The 19846-nt window shown below is 39.5% G+C and overlaps 1 protein-coding gene across 4 annotated transcripts in view; it reads left to right on the forward strand.

Moving 5' to 3' along the window:
* The first annotated feature begins 5716 nt into the window (after positions 1–5716).
* traf3 (TNF receptor-associated factor 3) overlaps positions 5717–19846 on the forward strand; it is a 57045-nt gene continuing 42915 nt past the window's right edge. The window contains exon 1 of one of the 4 annotated variants that reach the window (XM_039740975.1): positions 5717–5809. The gene's annotated coding sequence lies outside the window, so the exon portion shown is untranslated. Of the gene's footprint in view, positions 5810–9664; positions 9974–10481; positions 10565–19846 lie in introns of those variants that run through there. The other 3 variants (XM_039740974.1, XM_039740973.1, XM_039740976.1) reach the window with 3 other exon arrangements.

Below are 19846 nucleotides of genomic sequence, written 5' to 3' on the forward strand. Positions count from 1 at the left end.
TCTGGTAGGCAGAAACAAACACAAGAGCTTTAATAGGTGGTGCAGCGATAACGTAAGTGTATGTAAGGGTGACATAAAGATAGCTCACTTCACTTCAGGAAGTGTTTTCATTGTGACGCTGAAGTTTGAGGTTATGCTGAATTTCAAATATATTGCAGCGTTTCTAATGATGTGAACTGAATACTGATTATGGAGAAGTGGAAAAATATCCCAAGAAAAAAGATCTTTAAGGAGTGACCCAGATGCCCGACTCCATGTAGTGGTTATTGTAATTGTGGTTGTGAACCACATTAAAATGTATTAGACTGGGTATTTAACTTTACATATATTCTGTTTTGTGGGGCAAGATGTTCTCTTGTTTTAATCGTATCACTTTGTTCCTGGGAAGTTCCTCGTGATAGCATTCACATTTATAAATAAGAGTTGATATTTAATCATACCAGAGCTGCTCTGACTTGAAGGAGCTTTAAGAGGAGTATCGAGCTGAGCGGGTGTCATGTTTTCACAGTTGAGACGGTTTCTATGGTAACACACACTGCTGGATACACCGGTGAGTGTGTGTGGGAGGGCATCTCCTGCTGTCCCCATTTAAGCTCAAGGTGAAAATACAAAGATGAACCGATGATAAACTCTAGTGCTGGAGTGTGGGTAGTGCCACTCCTGCCTTTCATTGTAATGATTCCGTTTATTTTGTTCACACAGACAATGGACGACTCTGAGATACTGCACAGTGTAATGCAGGACACAATGTCCCATCAATCAGAGATGAAATTAGATGATAATATTAAGAAGGCAAAGCTGATCAAGAAAAAAAACAAAGGTCACCCTCATCGAATGTATTAAAAGCTGCGACTATTAACTGGTGTAAGAGGTGTGATATTGGATGGATGCTGTTCAGCATCATGATGTACCCCAGTGTCTTGTTGATGGTAAATCATCTACATGGCTGGTACCAGGTGAGCACCCTGGCATACTGTTTGCAGTAGCAAATGCCTCATCTCAGGAAAAGTTAACATTTTCTTCTAAAAAACAGGCACCCACAGGAATCAGTCATCCAGACACACACCCTGCTCCATTAAGATCCTCTATCCAAGTAGACCTGAATTAAAACCTTTTAAATGAAAAATATGATTCACGGTTGGTTGATATGGGTGGGACAAAATCATAGCAGGTGTCTCATTGGTCCCTTTCATGAGATCGAACATTTGATGTGTTACTGTGCCATAAGAATAAAAAAAAGTCCACATGGATGGTCATTCAAAATGAGATCCCAATGGCGCAGCGAGAAGAATATTTAAAAATTTGAGAGAGAGAGAGAGAGAGGGGAGCAAAAGATGCTGTTCTGGTGAAAACTATACCTGACATTTGCAAAGAAAAAAACAAAATCGGGATTTGAACAAGCTGTAAATACTGCAGTTGAGATGTGTTAGACGGACCTTACAGATATCATACCTCTTCTAGCATCCATGTTCAGTCCAATAGTGTGCAACCACCGACACAAACGTGAGCAACAATGAGACCACTGCAGGCAATGAAATGCACCAAACAATGCCAAACACAAATGAATGGACTCTTACTCTATTTGCTGCAAATATGCAAACCCAAAACACTCAGTTACATATCACCTTTCTGTCACAAACTGCCATTTGCCTTTTGACAATGTTTAATTAATGTTTGTAAATTGCAGTATCAGAAGAAAGTTGATTTCCCACAGATGTGATGTTCCACTCATCAGTTCGTATGGTGCATTCATTGTAATATGCTAATGAACAAAAAAGGAAGCAGTTGACCCAATGGAAATTTTTGGATTTTTTTTAGTGCCATTTGAGTTCCTGTACCTGATTTAGCATTGGCATGCAGCATGCGATGTTCATAATGTGTGGGTGTATGTGTGTGCCTTGTTGAGGTGAGGGGGGGCTGGGTGGTCTTTTGAGCTTTGGCATCCAGGGGGCTGTGAGGGGTCATCTCCTAGTTCTGAAGGGCAGTCTTCAATTGTGAACTAGTGCCTACTCCCCTGTAATCATCTGCAACGTACAAAAGGACTTGGCTACTGCTGTACAAAAACGTATCTTTCACCCGCACAACTATGGTCAGCCAGCAGAGATACAAAACCAGTAGCTTAAGTAGGAGCAGAAATCTTATCAGCCATTTTATTTTAAATGATATCAAGGATTGTCTCTGAAAGTGGTGTAATGCACAGCAGAATAACACAAAAGATCTCTACCAAGAGAGCAAAAAGCTAAAGGTAGATACCCATGAGCCCCAAACAAAACATACTGTAGATACCTACAGTGGCCGACCCTGAGCAGCATCAGAAGATAGCAGCCTCTGGGAGATGGCAGATGGTAGTCTAACTTATAAATGAACTAGAACAGGGGACAGACATACAGTAGAAACAAGTACGATTAGGGAGGAAGCTGAAATGCTTCCCTACAAAATGCTAGAGTGCAGGCAACTCAGCAGATACCAGAGATACCTTGCTCACTATTTAGAGACAGTGTTGAGCCATGGAAGACTTGCACAGCCACACAGTCTCCTGGCCAACCTCCTACTTGAGGCAGCAGAGGCCACTTTATTGCATCAAAATCAAGGGCAGTGTAGTATTTTCCTATCCAAACACATAACCCTTGATTAAGAGTGCCATGACTATGGTGACAAAAGAAGGGCGCCCTGACCTCAAACACGATTTGGGTCTATAGATGAAAGTGACATCAGGGTGAGATTTAAAACAGCAACAATAACTTATTTTCTGCATAAATGAAAAAAAAAATCACACAAGGAATGCCTCAATGGGCTTTAACGGACCTTGCTTTTTGACCGCCTCCCCAGGGGCCTTGACTCCCTAAGAAGACAAGAAAACCATTTCATCCCAAAAGTCCTTTTGAGTCGAGAGTCAGAAGGACAGTAAAGGCTTGCTGGTGAGATGAAGACACACAGAGAGAGTGACAAAGGAGTGTGTGGTCCTCTTGAGATGGGGATGTGGGCAAGCCGGCCTACCTGACAGACAGAGCTTCTGACCTTTAGTTTTGAAGATTCATTTATTACTTTGAATTATGCCTTTGTTGCTCTGTAAGTTTAACAAAGATGAGTATACAAATTCTGTTAGGATGGCATGATGGCACAGTGGTTAGTGGTGCAGCTTCAAGCATCCATTGTGTTAGGCTTGAATCAGGGTAGGCAGCAGTGACAGTCAATAAGCAGTGTGTCACTCTTGTCTACGTATTCAGTGAGCTTGGCACTCCTAGAAATAACCTGTTTATGAAAAGTTATTCTTACAATATATTTTATTTCTGAGTATTATGTATTACTCTCACCATGTTACAGTGCTTGCTTTTCCTTTGTATTATGCATTGTGATGTTATGTTACTTATTAAGTGCATGAGAAACATTTCAAGGGCTCTTCCAGCAGAAATACCAAGAAGGTTCCACGATTTCCCAGAGATTTCTAGAAAAGGGGTAGTGTAGCTCCTAGTAGGACACCAATGGGTTTATTGTGTTAAAACAATATTATCTTAAATTTAGACAAAAAAAAGTGCTACCATATTCTGGTGCTTGAGACCCCACACCTGCAGCATCACAGGAGCTGTCCTGATCAACCCTGGGACTTTAAGTGCTGGCCCTGTGCCTTCCATACTCCGCACATCGGCTCAGTCCGACAGTATTTGGAAAAGACAACAGCCAGAGCATTGAGAGCACTTCAGATAACTGCTGTGTTCACCTCTGTCGACTTTTATCGTGGGTCTCTTGACAGATCCTGACTGTGGATTTATATGCTGAAAGATTCTTTAATACAAGCTAAGTATAAACGTACTATTTGTGTCGAGTTTGACTTGTGCTGTTCATGCGGTTATTTGATCATAGTTGTGGCTTTAAGACAGCACTCTAAGTGGAATGACCTTTTCACCATGCGAGTCCCTGCACGAAACCAGGTCCGTCCATGGAGTTAATGCTCCCTGGGGGATACAATCCCACTCCCTGTTGTTTCTTCATACTATTTGTGTTGGTGTAGGTTTTCCCCCATTCACTCTAGCGTTCCCTTCACCTTCCCAAATACTTACTTGTTAAGGAATCTTGTAGTTCCTAAATTGGCCCTGTATGTGTGAGTGTGTGTGCCAGGCACCATGTTTCCTGCTTTGTACCCAGGCCTGCCAGGATAGGCCCTAGATTCCCTGATTTAGATTTAACAGATTTACGAATCTTATTCTTTGTTATTTGTGGCTGCCTTAGCAGAGAGATGCCAGAAAGGCAATCTCCCATTACATCAGTGGTTCTCAACCTGTGGGGCGGACCCGGGGGGCGCGAAGATGTGAAAAAAAGAAAACAAGTCAAAAATATGAAAGAAAATCTGTTGAAACCAAAACTTAAACTACATTCTGATACTAGAACAATAAATATAGAGTTAGATAAATGTCGATAAAAGTTAAGTAGGTATAATAAAATATGCATCTACATTTCAAAAAAATGTTAGGGGGGCACGATTAAAACTGTTATGAAAACTTGGGTCGCAAATACTTATAGGTTGAGAAACGCTGCATTACATCACACTACATGCTGGCTCTTCTTGTAGCAAATGCACATTTCTGTTTAAATTCTGGCTGGCATGAATGGTGGACAGGCTACAATGCCAGAGCTCTGAGTTCTGTGTGTGCAAAGTCTGCACCTTGTCCCCAAGTCTGCTGCCATGTGCCTTAAAAAAACTCCAAGCCCCCACATTCAAGGGTGTCAAACTCCAGTTCTGGATGGCCACAGGTTTTCAGATCAGCTAGTGTCCCACTTTCTTAATTATTACCCATTTACTGCTGCTAAGGGAACAGCCATCTTTTACCTTAATTTTAATTGGCTTTTGTTTTAAGATTCAGAACCCTTCACTGTTTCTTTCTTTATTTTTTAAAGGATGCAAAGGGAAACTGACAGACAACTAACTTCATTCCATTTGAACTTTTTGGTGGATCATATCAACCTATATAAAAAGAAAATATTGCTGGTTTGAGAAATATTAATCTGTTCTGGTCAACAAAATGTTCTAATGATAGAACTAGAAATAAATGGGTCAGACTGAGGACACTTGCCAGAGAGTTAAATAACGGGGTTCATTAAGAGCAACAGTTTGCTTCTAATTAAGAAGTTGGATGGACTAAAAATGGTAGCCCTAGCGAGTGGATTGTAAGACCCCACAGTGGGGGGTGAGGGGATGGGGGTTAGTTTTAAAGATGAAGGTTCTATTGCAGTAATAATTAGTCATTATCTCTCAGCCCTCCATGATCGTAGTGTGACATCCCTGGCCTAATTCATTAAATAAGTTTGCTAACAGGCTTATGGACTATAACTGGGCATACAGTGTTTTTCTTTAATTATAAGACAAATCTTTGAGCTTATGCAAACACTTGACAATAAAACGAATAGCTGTACACTTACCGCTTCATTAATCTTTTTTCATTAATTCTGGTTATCAGTATCACTAGGGTACTAAGAACTGGAATTTTAGCAACAAGCATATAGATGCTCAATGTGTAGGAATCCACACAAGAAAGATTCAAAAGTACCCGTGTCGTAATTAAGAACAGCTTGGAGATCGCGGTGGAGTCTATCGTGGGTCTTTGATGTCTTTCCCTTTCTTTCCCACCCCCTTGTGACATCGATACAGCTGCATTTTTAATTCGCTGACCAGCGCGACGTTTATCAGTTTTGCTTTTGTTTTTGAACTGCAGGTTATTAGTCAAAGTATCTCGTGTGGCCGTACTTACCGGAGATCTTTAGCACAAACACAAAAATGAACAGAGACGGCGGTAATGCAGCAGGTAAAGCTTGAGTAAGTAGCAGTGTGCTTGCATTTTCATCCCGCTTTCAGTCGTAGGATAGGAAATATTTCTTTTCCTTTGCACGGTATCTTTATTCACTAAATGTGTCATTTCCTTTCCCTTTGACATTTCCATAGGAGTGATGTAGTGGTAGAATAAAAGCCGTGCTCCGACACGCTAACGCAAGAGTAGGGCTGGGGGAGTCCTCTCATTATTAAAAAGTAGTACGCAGGCGCTTTAATTATCTACTCTCTTGAAAATACTTCGCGGGGTCGGAAACAACATCGTCCATGTGTTGAGACTTAACGGAACCAGTCAGTCTTGGATGGGTATATTTGCATTTTGCTTAGTGTTAAAAAAAAAAGTACGGTGCAAATTGTATATCACAGTACAGTATTGCCAATTTAGCGGCTTTTGATTTCCAGCAACGGAAGGATAACAAGGCAGCAAGCTACAATCTAATGAGTGTTAATGGGGCGTAACAAGCAGTGACATGCGACTAAAAGCTCACTAATACTTGTGTGGACCGTAACGGCGCTCTTGAAAACCAACGCAAACATTGGTCACACATGAAGATTATCATATATGTTACTAATAAACTAGATACGGGGAGCGGAATAGAAAAGAAATGTCCAAAATTTTATATCCGGTCAATTTCACCCTCATTTTTTTTTTTTGTCTTTTGAATGTAACATTCTAACTGATCTACGATGAATCAACTTTCTTCTGATAGTACAGTTAACGAACATCAATTACTGCATACATAAAAGAAAAAAACTATGCCGCTTTATGGCGAAAAGGTGATACTTAACTGAGCGTTTATATTACAATAAAAGAACGAAAAAGGGGATCCTTCGTTTGGGTTTGGCGTTGCTTGGTGGGTCTTATGTCCTGCAGTGGATTCTGCAGTCTGTCACAATGCTCCGTCTGTGAGGGTGACTCCCCCGAACGTCAGGGCTGCACGCTGCTGCTAAAGCTGCCAGAAACTGAAAAATTAGCCTTCTCCTGACGATCTGTTAGGACGGTCACTCGCATTAATCTTAACTGCAGAATTTATGGCTTGTTCAGTTCAGTATTATTAATGTTTTGTTTTTGGAATATGTCAGGTATAGTTGTCATCAAAACTGCCTTTTGCTGTCTGTCTTACACCATTAACTGGGTTCTCTTTTTGAATGTTCATCCATGTGGACATTTTTTTTTTTTTTTTACTAAGTGGTAACACATTAAAAATACGTGGATTTTTGGGTCCCTGAAGCGTGAACTGATTGGGGGCCAGTTTTGCAACCATAAATAAGGTTTGGGCAACCATTGTTATCTTATGAAAAATTAAAATATTGTATCCTTATGAAATATTTTTATTAGAAAAAAATCTTGTCTAGATTAAGATCAAGAGTGCTATTATGTTGATAAAGCTACCACAATAATGACATCACTCATGTTAATGTGATGGCCTTTACAACAGCTCTCCTTTTTTGTGATGACACCTCATCGACCATTCGTACCTACCAAAGAAGATATTTTTTAATCACCTTTTAATGTTTACTGCAATGTCATTGTACATAGGTAAAATTGTTACTTATTGTGATAGTATTATACGAGGGACATTCAAAAAGTTTCCGCACTTTTATATTTTCATTGGAAACGCTGAAGGCAGGAGTAGTAATCGGGAATTAAAAATTTGGTATGACGCTGGGGAAACTGCAATGCAAACGAAGGTGAATGTGTAGAAAAGAGATGTAATTTGAAATTCTTAATTAATAGAGTTAAAAAAAAGTACAGAAACTTTTTGAACGTCCCTCGTATATTTAGTATATTTTAAGGTTGAATAAAATTATTCCTGTAAATAAAAAGTTACCAAAATGTTGTCCATTACGATGACTGCAAGCAACAAATTGTGCTTTCATTTTTTTCAATTACGGCTAACCTAAGATAGATAATTTTAATATAAAGTTTTATTCTGTGAAAAGTTTTAATAGTGCTTTAAATGATATATTATTTCATATTAAACACTTTTAGAATGAAACATCCTTATATTCTGAACTTTTTTTTGTTTATGGCTAGCCTACATGATACTTCAATAACATTTTAATTTTCATTTTAACTATTATTTTGTATTGAGTTACATATTATTATTTTAAAACCTCTTTCTCACACAGTAGACTCCCAAAATGTTGAAGTAAAGCAGACTAAAGTCGCTGTTAGGGCCCCTCTGTGATTAGGGGCCCTGAAGCTTAAGCTCCATTAGTTTCATAGTAGGTCCAACTACTCATAAAAGTGACTTTTTAGATACCTGCTATGATTGTGGCCCGCCTATCACCCAATCAGGACTCATTTTTCTTTTAAAGGCTTTTTTGGGGTTTGATTGGATTGGTGTATAATCCTGGAGATTGAAGTGGGGTAGGGGTGTGCACCGGACAGTGCAACTGTCTGTACTGTCGAGGTCCAGGGTTTTTATATAGTCATGTTTAAACAAGAAAACTTGAAATTCGCCTTCTCCATTGCATCCAGTAACAGAAAGAAGTGAAATAAACACACAGAGACAAGACAGGATATCACTTATACAGAAATTCTAAAATATTTACATCATTTGAAAAACAGATTCTTTGATAGTGTGTTTTTACCTAAAATGGTTACGTCTTGCCTTTCTAGTGCCATATGCCTTTTTAATTAAAAAGGCGTATGGCAATAGAATGAATAGAATTTCTGGAGTGATTTGGCTACTAAAGCGACTATTCTTTCCGATTTGTTGAAGTAAAATTCTGTATGTAATGGGTGTCTGTCATCAATTGAGTTGATTTCCAGTTTTTTCAACATTGCCCTCTGACACCGACTTTACCGAATCATCGGTTAGTCCCAATAAGTAAACTGCTGGAGCTTATTTAAATTTTAGTTTGTCAGACCAATAACCCAGAAAATGAAGATGAAAGTGACGAGAGACTGGATCACAGTATAAATAAAGGAGAACATAAGGTGTCAATGATAATTTGGACTTTTCTTATTATTAGACATATTTCCACCAACTCTCTCACATATTCCAGGGCCCCAAGTCACTCTGATGATAGAACCAGCCATGTGTCGGTGGTAGGCTGGAATCATCCCTTGGCCTATGGTAGGGCATGAGGACATGCACACTTTGCAGGTTGGAACTGACAATTAACAAGCATCCCAGTTTGGATTAAAAGCACAAGGGCCAGGATAACAACCCCAAACCAAAAACACATAGAGGACATGCAAACTGCACACCAAGATCTAGTAAGGAATCACTCCTTGGGTAAGGCTCCATGCAAAGGTAGATTAGTTGTGGCCCCAGGAGCAGATAAACTGCTTGAAAGAGTGTTAATAGCTGAAGAACTTTTTTTTAGAAAAGCAAGCGTGAAGAGTGCTGTCTGCAGGGCAATTCGGTTTTAGTTGTCAGAGTACGACTTCTGCGTGCAATACTTGAGGGAGGAAGGGGGAGGCAGACAGAGAGAGCGTCTATGCATTAGGAGTCTCTATTCAAATATTAGCAGTCGTTTTTTTGCTGATAGTTGGTGCCTTTTTTAGGATGAAACCACGGCTGATTCTGCATGCCTGAAACCTCTAACTATATGGATGCAATGAAATCCTGGTTTAAGTGTATTTTAAGATCGACTGACTCCCGCGTTCAATCAGCATACCCGGCTTCGAGTCTCTGACCCGACATCTAAACGTACACCGTAAGGCACGACCAACTGTCTATTACTTTTGGAAACAGTCGGTTTCGGCTTCGTTGTCCCGGCGTGTTCTGCATGTATCGGAGTCCGTGCTGCCTCCGCGAAGCGCGCCCGAGCTCCCCATTTCAGTTGATTTGTGAACTGTCCGGCAGTTACTACACGAGCGCACTGTCGCGGTCCTGCCTAAAAAGCGCGCCTCTGCGCAAAGTGCGTAACCCGCTTGGTGAATCGCCCGTTTGCGGCGGCCACGCTGCCTGGCAGCTCCTCTGCTCTGCCGGGGATTTCCAAAGCCGGAGGAAGTTCGAAGCAAAGGGGCTTTCCAGCCGCACAGAGCCGGAGCGCCAGTGTGTCGCGCAAGCTCGGTGTACCAGTATGAGGGGTTTTTTTTGTTTACGCGAGCAGCACGTCCGCAGAAAGCCATGAAGCGGCCGACTGAGTGAACAAGGTGCGTTTCGGACCTGGAGGCCGCACGCCCGATTCTGTGTGAGTACCGAGAGAGCTCGGCGGACCGGGGGATGGAGGGGGTGGGGTGCAGGCCGCGGAAGAATGAATGAGAAGGGCGAAAAACTGGGCTGAGGCTCACCATGGGATAAAGGACATTACAATTCGCGGCGACATCTCGGCAGCAGGAGGCCTCTTAGGGTCTCTCCATTCTCGCTTGCCAATCTTGGTCTCCCCGGCGTTATTGAACGAGACGTTTCCCGTTAATCCTGCCAGATCTGTAATGGTTAGGATGTGTGCCTCATTCTTCCGACTCTACCATCACCTCATCTCACAACATGGTTTGTGAACTCCATACTGCCTGCTATTTACAAATCCAGCTAATTTCCTAATTCGCTTCCAGCGCCTGCCTATTAACGCTGGTGTTTAAAATTATGGATATTTTTCAGCTCAGAATTCGAGAAATACAGGTGTCATTACTGACGAGTTTCTAGTTTAGGAGTACGAGTTATGTGGCCTTTTTAAAAAATAATCAAACTTGCATTTTATAGTTCATTGAACTAGTGAACACAATTACACGTCGCGTTACAAATTCAGAGCTGCAGTACCTTTGAACATTTTGGAGCACAACAGGTAGGGTTTATTGGCTTATGGGGTCCATAAAGTGCCAGATGCGGAGATAGAACTGGAACTTTTGTGCTTAATGGTTCAATGTCATAACCACTGGGTAAGGGGTTGGCCTCTTTGTTTCTAAATAACTATTAAAAACACTAGTTAAGCAATAGTATAAATGGCAGACAATTGGAGCTGAAAATGTAGCGGTGTTTCCTTTCTCTTTGCCTATAAATACATTTTTCTTCAGAAACAAACGGCAATATCACAGTGTGTGTTGAAGCAGCTAAAGAATTAGCGACTTTCAATGAAACACATGCACATATCTGGGAATGTGCTATTTGCAGTTTTGGGTATTTCTAAATTTATACACTGAATGTTGAAACAGGAAAATTGCAAGTTTCTAATTTAGCAATGGTTTTGAAAATATAAATTACCCTCTGATTAAGAAATTAGTTGGAAAGAATGTGCAAAAAACCCTATGTGGGTCTCCAAGGCCAAGTCTTGGAACCCACTGCTTTGCAATCTTTGATACACCAGTCCTCCCTGCATCATTTTAAAGGTCACTTTTAGCAATGTGGCCAGATTGAAAGGTTTATCACTGGCGCTGCAGTTCTGAAATACACACATAACGTGTCATTCTATTTTTTATTTGCTTACTTCAGTGGTGGCATTAGGTTTTGGGTGTTTTATTGTTTAAGTGAATTACTAGAACTGTTGATCAAGAGAGGAAAAGGGAACATAATAAATAACCAAAAATTGGTACACGTTTTTTGATTCATTGAGAAGAATCAAGAAGCCCATTGATACTGCACAATCTCTGCTGCAATCATGAATATATTGGACCTTAGTTTTCAATAGGTCCATACGGGAGTGATGTGTTTTGCTCGCCAGGTTTAAATTGGGACTAACACTGAATCTGAGCCGTTGGTTTTGTGAGCCAGAGACTGTAGGTCCTCACATCATGGCTACAGTAGCAAGACACAAGTTGTGTAGTTGGTTCTTACTTTTTGCTAGATGTGCCATTTAAAGCCTTTGTAAAAGTAGAGAGTACTTCATAAATTTGTAAGTTATGTGTGAATGACAATTGATGAAGTCACAGAGGACGGGAGGCTACTAGTGTAGACATGGTGAGATATCAGGGTGGTGTAAATGAGCTATTGTGCAGGTTCTTTTGAAGGAAAGAGGGCTTATCTCTTTAAGAAGAATATTACTAAAATAAATTGGTGCCAGTTTTTCGATTTCATTCTTTATGTGATATTTTTCACACAGCTCCATCCCTAAAACATTTTTTTAAATTACAACACATTTTTGTCCTAGTGATCTTACCTTGCACACAAACAGATTCACGTCAGTTAAATGTGCCAATGCTCAAACCTTATGCCATTCGTTCATCTGTTGTTAAACTTGCTTAATCTAATTCAGGGTCTTGAGAAGCCAGGTCCTGTTCTGGAAGCATCTGGAGCCCTTTTATCACACTCTGGCACAAATGACACTCACTTGAGTAGCTCTGGTCAAACGTCTGAATTTTTTTTTTTTTTTTTATATTCCCCCCTATGCCCAACAGATCTGATTGTGTGGCTTTTATCTTTCTTAAATTTGAGCATAAAAGTAATTTTAAAGACAAAAACTGACCTAATGTGCTTTGGAGGAAAACCAGAGCTAACTTTACATGGGTGACAGAGCAGGATCTGAATCCTGGAGCAGGGAAATAGAAGCACTGACCCCTCCTAAGCCTCCCAGGGACATTAGTTTATACCCTTTCTTTCAGTTATGGAGCAGCTGTCAAATTCTGATAATGCAAACACTGTGGCAGGATATAAACTGCAAAAAATGTTAAAGATAAGTGCACAAATAAATATGATATTTCAGCTTTGAATATATAGTCCCAAAAACCCAGCCTGTGTCCTCTTATTTCTAACCTTGATATTTTTCCTGTTGCACTTCTATCTAGCCTGCAGCTGCCTTGCATATGTACACTTTTCTTGTTTCACTTTTCTGAATAAAGTGGGAGAACTTTGAAGTAATACTCTTGCTTGGTAGCCTTTTGCTACTCCAGCACACCTTCACCTCCTATTCAGAGTCCTTCAAGGGCAGTTCCCAGACTATAGATGTGTTCCCCATTGCTTCTTCTTGCTCTCCCTCCTATGTAAGTGATTTGATAGGGGTGGAGTGAAACGAATTAGTTTGTCAAATATCAGCACAAGCAGATGCTGCTGATGGCAGAGTGGTGGCTCTGAGGCTAGGGATCTGCACTTGGAGGTTTTGACTCCCATAAATGCCAAAAGTGAGTCTACTTCGTTGGGCCCTTGAGCAAGGCCCCTTAACCTGCAGTTGCTCTGTGCTGGGTATGACGTTAATCTGCAACCAGTCTTACATGTCGGCCCTCCAACCTGCAGGGAAAAACCTGGGGGCTGGTGGCAGAATTGGCCCTTCAGCCACCATATAAAACCTCACACTGATTCCATTCCATCTGAACTAGTGTGGTGCTGAGGTGTCATCTGTTGCATGGCGGCACTCTGGTCCTAATCTGGGATTCTGAGTTGGTTTGTCATGTGGTGGATGCGGCAATGCGCTGTATCAACGCCTTCTCCTTACCTCAGATGTAGCTGAGAACATTCAGAGTCCTAATGTTGTGCCAGAAAAGGTTTAATTGTCACAAATGTGTTATGTTTGTTTATAGCACTTAATCTGTGTATAATCATTGTTTACCTGAATGTTTTACTTGCTATGAGAACTTTCTTTTTGGAAATACTGCATAGTTTGACATAGTGGCCATTGCATTGCTCTTTAAATAACAAGGGTGTATGTTTAGTTTGTGCCCTTGACCCAGAGTGAGTCATGTCCCATTACTTTCTTACAATTGTTAAAAATACACGTAAACAATTATGATATTGGTCTGTACTTGTAGAGGGCCTTAGGGTGTTGCTACAGTATGGAAAGATACTATAATGTGAAAAATTATTTAACTCTTTCAGGGTTGATGTTGACTTTTGTCAAAAGGAGGAATTGACGATAATCGGTAATCCGCTGTAAACTGTGACAAAACCAACCGTTACATTTTAGTTAAACTCCCTTTGGTAGAAGGAAAGTTAGCTTCATTGGTTTTGAACGAGATTTTCTGCACTCCCGTGGGTAGCAAGGTGCAGATAATGGCAAAAATGGCACTGACATCTGGCGAGAGATCAAAGTGAACGCGTAAAGCAAAATACTCCATGGATGATGTTTTGCCTGTTCTCTCTGAATTGGACTGACTTGTCGGACTCTGATTTTGATACAAGTGATCAAAAACGAATATGAAGTTTTGCAGATTGGTCCTTAGCTAATCGTGGTGCTGAACAGGTTCATGTAGCTGACACAGCCTATGGCACTTGTCACCTGGGAGGACTGCCACTTAACAATGATCAGAGGTAGAAACCAGATTGCAATCCACTATGACCGTGACCACTGCTGCTGCCCCGTGCAGCCATGTGAACACAGCCTGGCAGCTTGCCTGCCACACATTCTTGGCAAACTGGCAGCCACAGCATGCATGCAGCAACAGACATTTTATGTTGATTTCTATGTGAAGCCATAGAATGATTTTTGGAAAAAATATTCAGCCCTCAAAGAGTTCATTTGTAGGTGTATTATTTTCTGCTCCTTTGTAGATCCCCAGTGTGTTCTTTAGCATTTTCTTCAATAAATGTAATTCATGTTCACCTACAAACATCTTTTCCCCCACAGACATTTTCATTGACACATGTTTCTGCAGTGCCCAATTGAAGATCCCATTATGGTGCCAGGGAGTCTCACATTTGAATTTTGGACAGCAAATAAGTATGGTTGCTGATTGCAGATTCTCATTATGTTAAAAGTTACCCTGTGAAGCTTTCAAAGATAAGAACAGTGTGCAGGTGTATGCTAAAATTGTCTCCTTGCACTGTACACATGACATGCAGTGATGCCTGAAGAAAAACCAAATGCAGTTTTTCTTTTTTTGCTTTCTCACAATATGGTCCAAGGTCAAAAGTCTTTAAAAGGTATCGCCTACATTGAACTTGTCCCAAATCCCAGCTGTACTTCTTGAAAGTTAGAGGATATTGGTAATTATATGAGAAGACTAGAAGGTTTGATTTAGACTGTTATGCCTATAATGACTAGTCAAACCATCTGTTGCATTTTCAAATAAAACCTGTTTTTTTACTGTGTCTTTACCTGTAGTGATCTTTTAGCATGCAATTTATAGATGTAAATATGTGTTTTCAATGTATTTATTGAAACATTGTTGTCAGTATGTAGAATGCAGTTGGATGATTGTTTTGTAAAACTTTCCTGTTCATTTACAGTTGATTTGCAAGGTGTCTGTCACAATTCTGTTTCGGTAAAGAGCCACATTTCACATTAAATTACACATAAGATAGAAGGTGATGAAAACTATAAAGCAACTGAGTGAAGGTGATAATTGTGGGGCAAACTCTGGGGTGTTTCCACATGTGCGGTAGGAATGAATATAAGGCAGTATTTTGTTATGAATTAACATTTTATTGGGTAAGGGACAGTTTTCTATTAGTCATGAAGTTTTTTCTCACCGTGAGGAGACTGACAGCATTGCTGTTCCATGTAGATGTTCCTGGTGTTAGCAGTTAAATTCTGGAAATTATGTTTCCTTGAATTCCACTGTGTCAAGTGAAAGTGAAACCTAAATATAGATATAGTCATCACATGTTTGGGGCTTGGGGAAATAAGAGTAGAATTACAATAAAATTTGTTTTTTTATTTAAGTAGATGTTAATCTGTTCATACTTTTGAATTAAACATATGGTGGCATAATGCTTAGTGCAGCTGCCGCACATCTCCAGACTCCTATGTTCAAACCTGCCTATGTGGAGTTTGTACCTTCTCTCTGTTTCTATCCGAGTTTTCCTCTGGTTACTCCCAGTTTTCCACCTACATCCCAAATATGCATAAGTTTGTTTAATTAACAACAGAAAATTTACCCATTGTGTGTGTGTGTGTGTGTGTTTGTGAGAAAAAAGAGATGATGTGAATAAGTGTTCTGTGCAGTGGCCTGGTCTCCCGTACGTCATTCCCTCCTTGCATCATCCTGGGAATCCCTGAATTAGAGCAGTGGACTAACTTGTTGGTGGATACTGAACAATGAAAAAGATGGCATCAGAGGTAGGGCTGTACAATTTGGAAAAATATCTATTTGTGATATTTTGACTGTGATGTAAATTCCAGATATATTCTGTTTCTAACTTTAGTGTTCCAACGTTAAAGAATCAGTTGAAACGATACATTTGCTGCTCTCATAGTTGCCTTTCCAATAGAACAATGAACCTTGGAGAACAATAGTAAATTTTATCTTAAATGAGTAATTAGCAAAGGCATAAGCCCACAAGACTTTCTACAGTATATGTAGTCCAGAAGGCCTGCCAGGAAAAGTATGTGAATAATTTCTTCAGCGGTGAGATCAGTAATATTAAATACCATGTGAAGTACACAGTGAATGAATCATTGAAGAGAGGCTGCAAAAAAAAACCAAAAACAAATCGGTGGGGCTCATTAAAGTACCGACTTTATAACATGATTTGAAAAGCACGTTGCTGCAGATAATGTTCATAGTATTTTTTTTTTTTTTTGCCAATAACAGTAAATAGATTTTCTGTACAGAGATGACAACAGACTAGATTAAAGGTTTGATTGTTATGAAATGTTTTTAATACGTATAGCCATGACTTTTTCATTAATATGTATTAGATTCTTTCCCATTTTTGCTTTTGTTGAGGGAGGGATTCATATGAGTATATCTGTTACAGTTGGCGTTTTGAAGCAGTGATAGGGGACGTGAAAATGCTGTGATTTGTTAGTAGCAGTAATGGCATGAGTGAGAGAGACCCTGCCCTTTAATCCATGTAAGCAGTAGATATAAGAGTAGAGCAAAACGATTTACTTCTTTTTGGGATTATCTTCTGCAGCTCATGCAATGGTTAATTTTTGCTGCACTTGAAAATCACTGCTTTCATCCTGGACTGTGTTTATTATATTTGTGTGTTAGTTATGTAGCTATGTTTATTGTTATGTATTTGTTATGTCATGATGTGGGTTTATGTATATTCACATGTATATTTGTAAAATAGATCATGTGGTGTTACTATGCACAACTGATCATGAATACATTTCTTTATTTAAAAATTATGTTTCAATGTGGAATGTACATATAAAGACATTGTAGTGGTGTCTTCTGAAACTGTTAGAATTTTTGATTATTCAGTGATATTGTATATTTTACTATTTATGCTGCCACTTGTTAAACTTCTGCATAGGTAGTGTACATGCTAGTTGTTATTTGGCCTGTTTTAACCATACAGTGCATTTGCTTTCCAACAGATAGACTTGACAGGAACAAAAATCACAGGCTGGATTTGGAGTCCTTAGATTCTTTATAATGTATAGGTTAATCAAAATCTGATCTCTTGTGATTTGAAAAATGTGTTATGTCAAACTATGATTTTGATGTGCTTCAGGCTACTTTAATAATTCTGTTTAGGAAAAAAGACGTGATGTTCTTACTTAAATATATGCACAGTTTGATTTTATTAAGTCAGTCCTCTCTTCTTTTCACTAGTTTTATTACGTAAACGTCAGGCATTAATAATCAAAGTACAGACTTTATTGGGTCATTTAGAAGGTGATGGTACATTCAAGTAATCCATCATACGGTGATTGTTTGGTTTATGTGCTGTAACAGGCAGCCTTACACTTTCCTTGAAACTGTTTTATCCAAACCATTTTTATTGTTTTTGCTAAATACCTTACAACCATTCAGATAAATCTGTTTTACAGTTATTGATGATACCAAAGGCATTGTTCCAGAAGCTTAGCTTGAGCTTCGGTATTTGAGGAGAGGTGTTTATCTCTATGTGACTTGTCTCTTATGCTGTATACAATCTCTTAGTCAGCAGTTTCAGAGCTTGGTCTCACTCTATGTCAATAGGTTAGTTGTGCGCAGTACATTTTATGCAGTCCTGGAGGTGTTGCCTTGCTGAGAACCCCAGGTTTCTGTTTTGAATTTACTTGCTGTGCACCCTCAACAACTTTACATGTATTAAAAAAGAAATTGTATATAGTAAACTTGCATTATGTTTAAGTAAGAATTTGTTCATGTGAACTACAAAACAGTGTGAATCATGCCATATGTAAACGCACAAAATGACAACTTTTAGTTTAATAAAAGTGAAAATTTTACATTTGTAATACTTAACATACCCATTATAATTGCAAGCATAACTTTGCTTAGGTTCAGTTTATTATCTTTACCAGTTGAACCAGTCTGTGTAGGAATGGGTGGCTCACCTGTCTTTAGTTTTGAGGATAATACCTACTCTCTTGCTGAGGTATACAAGTATGGTCAAGGTTTTTCACATAGATAACCAAAATAGTCATTAATGTAATTCTAGAGAAGCACATAACTGGTAGAGGGGTAAAAGAGCATCTCAAAGTTATTGGCCAATCCTTGAAGGTCAGTGCAATCCTTTATACAGAAGTGGAAATAAATGTAAGATTACAATCACACTGTCTAGGTCAGGTCCTCCCTGTAAACCTAAGCTGATGTCACATTATGTGACTTCTGGTCATTGGGTATGCCGAACTTGACGACTGCAGTTGTTGATCTCATCACTAGGCCATGTCAGCTTAAACAATTGTAAAATGCTGACCATGTCACAAGTAGATACTAAGTGCCCACCTTCCAGCATAGCTGTGCTCGCCTCTTTTTGTGACAGCCAATGACTTGCTGCCTGGCAGAGCCAGTGCGGTACAAAGGGTTACCAGGTACGGGCAGTTCAGCCACAATCTTTGACCTTTTTCACTTTCCCATTCTGTTGTGGTATGTAAAACACAAGTTTCAGACAGACAAGCTTTGTTTCTGTTTGTGAGGTCTAAAATATGTTTCTCAATTCCTCGTCGCTTTATCGTATGCATTGCACTTCTGAAGGCCAAGCATTGGTTGTCTGCTGTCATGCACACAGAACACCCCTTTATGACTAAAGACAATAATGAAAACTGTTTAGTTATGGAGTAGTTAAAATGGATCCCTAGACATGTCACATTACACAGTTAGCTTCTAGGGAGTGTACCTCTGACTCCCTAAAATTATGTAAATGAAGGCTACGGCTGAAAAGTACAGCAAAAGTCGTCAACTGTGACGTGCCCTTTCATTGTTAAACAAGAATGACACTTGTCAGAAAGGCTACAGTGATGCCAAGTCGGTGCTTGTAATTGGAAATGAAGTTCATGGCTCCACAGTCTTTAAGGCACTGAATAAAAAGAGCCTTTATTGAAGAGTAGCAAATAAGAAGACCTGCCTAGGGTAAACAAAATGTCCTTTCCTGAAAAGAATCGCAAAGCGTGGTTTGGAAGATGCAGAAAGTGTTGTTGTCTATTGAGACTAAATTGAAACTTTTTTATTTTGTCTTGAACCAGGTAATACTATCTTAATTATAAAATGTGGTGGGGTGGGGACAATATCTTGCTGTAGAGCATTTTCAGAAGTAGGGACTGGCTGTCTGCTCAGCATTGATGGTACGATGAATGCTGCACAATACACATAGATCCTGGAGCAAAACTGGCTGAAACTGCAGAGAACGTTTGTCTTTTAACAGGACAGTGAGCCTAAGCACACTGTCAGGGCAACAACAGGGGTGGCTTAAAGTAAAAGAAAATGGATGTCCTTGAGTGGCCCAGAAAGTGTCCTGACCATAACTGCATCACATTATGTAATTAGATCTAAAAACTGAAATATTCTGCCACTCCTCAATAAAGCCTGGCACAGCTTTGAGGAATTTTGCAAGGAAGAATGGACAAATCTTACAGAATTACATGCTGACTTATCCAAAAAGGACAGTTGCTATAATAGCTGTGAGAGGTGGCTCAAACAAGTACTGAACAGAAGTGGATAAATATTTACAGATTGTTGACTTTTCTGTTTTTGTAGTTACTTTTTTTTATGGTTTGTTTTTTTCTCTTTTGGACAACTAAAAATATTCAGTCAAACTGATTAAAGCCCAAGGTTGTAACAATTATTAATTTGAGAAAAATGTTGGGAGGCTGAATACTTTTTCAAGGCACTATATTTTCTCATGTTGCTTGAGGCTTTTATTTTAGTGCTAAACCACACAACACTGTCAGGCTAGTCTATGGCAGAGTTCTTACTGCAGTACAGTGAATGTGTGCCAGGGTTTCTGGTGCACCTCATATGTATAGATAATATACTCTCCAGAATGAAGTGTTAGGTCAGAACCTTTAAAACTCTTCCACATT

This window comes from Polypterus senegalus, chromosome 18, assembly GCF_016835505.1.
Source record: "Polypterus senegalus isolate Bchr_013 chromosome 18, ASM1683550v1, whole genome shotgun sequence".
NCBI classification, from domain to species: Eukaryota; Metazoa; Chordata; class Cladistia; order Polypteriformes; family Polypteridae; genus Polypterus; species Polypterus senegalus.